Genomic DNA, 6,238 nt, shown 5'->3' on the forward strand with positions numbered 1-6,238 from the left:
GTCTGAATAGCAACTACTGAGAAGTGAGTAGGAAAAGGCATACATTTCCTATGTCTGAATCGGACCCCAAATGAAAGAGAACTCAAAAACAGCGACAGACTACTTGGACTTGTCAAATAAGAAACCATTTTTCTGTTTTCCATTTGAAACTGTTTTAAAATGATTTCTGTTGCTAACAAACAAGAACCAGATAGAATCGGTGTCTGCCAGTAAAGGGTTGTTAACATGGTGACAGTATAGGTGTTTTTCCTCGAGTTCCACCCTGAAAACTAGGATATTTAGTACACAATCTAACCTGGAATGATTGTTTACTGTAGCTTCTCATTATGGTTGGAGGACTGTATCACGTGCAGGATTCTTAAACTGCCTGTCATCAACATCTGTTAAGATAGCATCAGAATGATCGCCAGGTGGCCTTGTCTTGGAGAGCAACAGGGACACTCAAACCAGGGTTGCCAGATTTGTATAAAATCCCCCAGTCTCTGCTCTCTACTCATGTTGGATCAATTGAAGCCTTATAAGAAGATGGTCTCTGTCTATTTAGTTTAAGATATCACTGCAACACTGACATATTTATCATAGTTCATAATTTGAAAAAGGGGAGGTCGCTGAAACTAGCCTACAAAAATGTACTTATATGACATTTAGATATGTAAAATAAATTGGACATGATTTCAAAATGTGTTTCAAAATGTTCATTGTAGTTCACTGGCTGATGCTGCAGGCCTATTGGCCGGTTTCACCCTGAGTGACGCTGCTGCCTCTCAGATTTTAACCAAAGAAATACCACAACTAGAACGGACATCCCCATTCAAGTGAATGATCTTTAATTGGTGGATAGGCAGCCATATTGAGTGTACCCATTAGAATGCACGTTTTTATTTCCGTTCTAATAACTATATTTCTATGCTTGGAACTGACTGCAATTACACAACCCATTAGCAGCTGATTGATAGCCCCTGTCAGGCTTAATGCTTTTCAAGAGCAGTAAACCAGATAAAGGGAAAATGACAATAAATACATAAATGAATAAAACGCCACTTCTCATTACTCCTATCTACAGTCTCCTTTGAGTAACTCCTGTGAGGTTCATCTACACAACAACATTACTGTTGAATGATGATGGAAGCTGACTGAGGAATTGCACATGTGAAGGAAGAGCACTATAAGATCTGTGGGGGCCTGTATTCATGAAGCGTCTTAGAGTAGGAGTGCTGTTTTAGGATCAGGTTTCCCCCTGAACATTTAATCCTATTCATTATGATCTAAAAGGCTAAACTGATCTGTGTGCAGCAGCATTGCAGGAAAAGCAGATGTTGTCATCTTCTGCCTTCATGTTCATGTAAAGTGTTCATCTGAGAGGCGCTCATCGTCATGTGCTGCTTTGCCTAAACCTACAGTGGCAAGGTGGATTAAACAGCTGTCATCACAGCTCTATGTGATTGATAAGATCTGAGGTGTAACTGTAAGTGCTCTATCCCTCTCAGACTTGGGTGGAAGCCCAACCAACCAACCAACCAACCAACCAGCACCGTCTGCAACCTCACACTGCTGCCACCATAGACATACAGACACGTTCCAGTCAGTACCTCTGCCACTGTGCCACACCTACAGCACTATCTGTGTGTGTGTGTATGTGTGTGTGTGTGTGTGTGTGTCAGTCTCTGTGTTTTCCATTAGAATTTGTATGCTGCAGATCAGTGTGGGTGTGTGATTCATCTGTGTGGTCCTCCTTTATCACATCTATCTGTTCTCAGCATTGTGTGTGTGTGTGAGGGTATGCCTGCCTGCCTAAGTTCATACCTGCGTTCATGCCTGCCAATGTGCAAGCCATGCCTGCCTGTTTGTGTGTTTGTCTCTCCAAGCTTCCCTTACTGAATTGCAGCCAACAACCTACCCCCCATCTCTCTACCGCTCTCTTTTCTTTGAGTGACAGTGTGGGGCCTGGCCCCTCCCTCTCTCTCCCCTGCTGTGGGTCTGCATTGACCACTGGGCTATTGCCCCTTAATTATCAATTACAGGGCCACACTTCCACACCTGGAGACAGGCTGGGCTGAGAATGAGTTTGGCCCATTAGGGTGGACCCCGGCTGGGCTGTTTATCGAGGGGGCTGGGCGGTGTGGTGCGGAGGTGTTAATGGACCTGCCACTGCCACAGTCAGTCACCACCATAAAACAGTAGTGAATGGAGAGTGACGGGGAAGCTTGGTGCTTGTGGAAGCTACTATGTTCTCTGTGTTCATTGGCACATTTCCTGATATTGGATTTTATGTTTGTTTTGGTTCATTGTTTTGGAATTTATTTAGGTTTAAAAAAAAATACTGACATTTTCCTGTTAATTTGTTCTAACTCAAGATATGATATGTTGTGTTCTTTCAGTGCAGTAACAGTAGTCCAGAATAAACTGGTCTTATGGTGACGTACACAGTAGTATATAAGTAGTGTTATATGGAGAAGTACTGGATACAACAATGACTCTGAAACATCATTTCATAAAGACCCAGTCCACAGGCTTAGTTTAACTTTGAATGCAATTATGGAGCTTAGATATTTTATGATCAATGATACAGACACAGTTTCGCTCCCCTAAATTGGCCACACTATCTATGCTATTATCATTGCATGGGAGTGAGAGGATGGGGATTGAGTGGGAGGGAGGGAGGGATGATGATGACTCAGATGGCTGTCTTATTGATAGAAGTGTGAAAGAGGGAAGACAGAAGGTTGTCTGGATTTGTGATGTCATTTTGAAAGAATTATGGGCCATAAATGATGGCTGATCATTCTCAATTACTTCTAGATTGGGTCAGGCCAAAGTTTGTATCAGGACAAAATCTTATAAATAAGGAATTTTCCTTGCATAATGCCTGTTCTTTGCTAGAGCAAAAAGAGTCATGGCATTGAACAAAATACATCTGTATTTCATACATTGTAATCATATTTCTAAGTGTATTGCATGTTATTTCATTAGACATCTGATACTTATTTTCCTTTATACAATGAGTGTCGAAACATTAGGAACACCTGCTCTTTCCATGACAGACTGGCCAGGTGAATTCAGATGAAAGCTATGATCCCTTATTGATGTCACCCATTAAATCCACTTCAATCAGTGTAGATGAAGGGGGGGGGACAGGTTAAAGAAGGATTTCTAAGCTTAGAGAGCTGAGACATGGATTGTGTATGTGTGCCATTCAGAGGGTGAATGGGCAAGACAACATATTTGAGTGCCTTTGAACAAGGTATGGTAGTAGGTGCTAGGTGCACCGGTTTGAGTTTGTCAAGAACTGTAACGCTGCTGGGTTTTTCCACACACAACAGTTTCCCATGTGTATCAAGAATGGTCCACCACCCAAAGGACATCCAGCCTATTTGACAAAACTGTGGGAAGCATTGGAGTCAACATGGGTCAGCATCCCTGTGGAACGCTTTTGGCACCTTGTAGAGTCCATGCCCCGATGAATTGAGGCTGTTCTGAGGGCAAAAGGGGGGTGCAACTCAATATTAGTAAGGTGTTCCTAATGTTTTGTACACTCAGTGTATATCGCCTCTGCTCTGTCACTTTGGGAGCAGCCATCTTGCCGGTACTCTGTGTTCTCTGTCCATGTAAGGATCAGGGAAAAAATAGATTCATGTTCATGCTCTAATGCAAATGGCTTAACTTGTCTTGGCCTCTCACCATAAAGTCAAAACTCAGCTCTGCCACAACGGTACTATTCTAACATTGGTGGCATGTTGGTTAAAAGTATGGCTTATTACAGAAATATAGTGGTTCACAAACACAAATATTATGCTTGGTCTTCTGTGCAAAACAGTAGTAGCTTTGAAATGGGCACTTTGTGTCAAATTGTGTGTACAGTTGAAGTTGGAAGTTTATGTACACTTAGGTTGGAGTCATTAAAACTCATTTTTCAACCACTCCACAAATTTCTTGTTAACAAACCATAGTTTTGGCAAGTCGGTTAGGACAGCTACTTTGTGCATGACACAAGTAATTTTTCCAACAATTGTTTACAGACCGATTATTTCACTTATAATTCACTGTGTCACAATTCCAGTGGGTCAGAAGTTAACAAACACTAAGTTGACTGTGCTTGGAAAATTCCAGAAAATGATGTCATGGATTTAGAAGCTTCTGATAGGCTAATTGACATCATTTGAGTCAATTGGAGGTGTACCTGTGGATGTATTTCAAGGCCTACCTTCAAACTCAGTGCCTCTGCTTGACATCATGGCAAAATCAAAAGAAATCAGCCAAGACCTCAGAAAATAAATGGTAGGTCTCCACAAGTCTGGTTCATCCTTGCGAGAAATTTCCAAATGTCTGAAGGTACCACATTCATCTGTACAAACAATAGTACGCAAGTATAAACACCATGGGACCACGCAGCCGTCATACCGCTCAGGAAGGAGACGCGTTCTGTCTCCTAGAGATGTACGTACTTTGGTGTGCGAGAAGTGCAAATCAATCCCAGAACAACAGCAAAGGACACTGAAGATGCTGGAGGAAACACATACAAAATATCTATATCCACAGTAAAAAGAGTCCTATATCGACATAACCTGAAAGGCCACTCGGCAAGGAAGAAGCCACTGCTCCAAAACCGCCATAAAAAAGCCAGACTACGGTTTGCAACTGCACATGGGGACAAAGATTGTACTTTTTTTGGAGAAATGTCCTCTTGTCTGATGAAACAAAAATAGAACTGTTTGGCCATAATGACCATCGTTATATTTGGAGGAAAAAGGGGGAGGCTTGCAAGCCAAAGAACACCATCCCAACCGTGAAGCACGGGGTGGTAGCATCATGTTGTGGGGGTGCTTTGCTGCAGGAGGGACTGGTGCACTTCACAAAATAGATGGCATCATGAGGAAAGAAAATTGTGTGGATATATTGAAGCAACAACTCAAGACATCAGTCAGGAAGTTAAAGCTTGGTCGCAAATGGGTCTTCCAAATGGACAATGACCCCAAGCATACTTCCAAAGTTGTGGCAAAATGGCTTAAGGACAACAAAGTCAAGATATTGGAGTGGCCATCACAAAGCCCTGACCTTAATCCCATAGAAAGTTTGTAGGCAGAACTGAAAAAGCGTGCGCGAGCAAGGAGGCCTACATACCTGACTCAGTTACACCAGTTCTGTCAGGAGGAATGGGCAGCTTGTGGAAGGCTACTCGAAATGTTTGACCCAAGAAAAAAAATTAAAGGTAATGGTACCAAATACTCATTTGGTGTATGTAAAGTTTTGACCAACTGGGAATGTGATGAAAGAAATTAAAGCTGAAATAAATAATTCTCTCAACTATTATTCTGGCATTTCACATTCTTAAAATAAAGTGGTGATCCTAAGTGACCTAAGACAGGGAATTTTTTTACAAGGATTAAATGTCAGGAATTGTGAAAAACTGAGTTGAAATGTATTTGGCTGAGGTGTATGTAAACTTCTGACTTCAACTGTATGTGCATGCTTGTGGATGTGTCAGCTACTGTAATGAACATCCAGAGAGAGAGAAAACGAATAACTGAGAGAGCTGCCTATTTATTTTTCTAAAATTGTAATCATAATGGTTCTGGAATTGAGTGGAGATGGAAAATATTTGGATATTATGGAACAGTTGGGCTCTCTGACTTATAATGGAAAAGTCAGGGGTGAGGAAAACTGATGTTAGAGCAGCTGTTCAGGTGCAGCCCTCACTTTGTAATTCAGCTTTCAGGTTAATGTAGACCACATGGATTGAAGCATGGAAAATGTGTTGCCATGGTGATGGATCTACTGTAGCCTCTATGTCATGTCATATCACCTCATCAGACTAAACGTCACTGTTTCTGTGCCACAGTCGTTCAATGGCTCACACAAAAGATTGTTGACTGCTTTTTATACATTAGGTTGAACCTCTGTTTTTAAAATATTGCAACGTTCTTAAAATAAAATGTATGTACAAAACTATATAAGAAATTAGTATTTTTCTCAACGTAAGGCTCTCAGAATAGAATAAAATACAATTGACTAGAATAACAACTGCTCTGTGAGGATGATGAAACTCTTGCTTGGGGTAACGTGACTCATGTACTGTATAATGTGAATGATGTAACATGGTCACAGTGGTGCTGTTAAAGGCCCAGTGCAGTCAAACTGGATTTTCCTGTGTGCTATATATATTTACACACCATGAGGTTGGAATAATACTGTGAAAATTATGATAATGCATTTTTAGTGTAAGAGCTGTTTTGAAAAGACT

This window comes from Oncorhynchus mykiss, chromosome 13, assembly GCF_013265735.2.
Source record: "Oncorhynchus mykiss isolate Arlee chromosome 13, USDA_OmykA_1.1, whole genome shotgun sequence".
Classification (NCBI taxonomy): domain Eukaryota; kingdom Metazoa; phylum Chordata; class Actinopteri; order Salmoniformes; family Salmonidae; genus Oncorhynchus; species Oncorhynchus mykiss.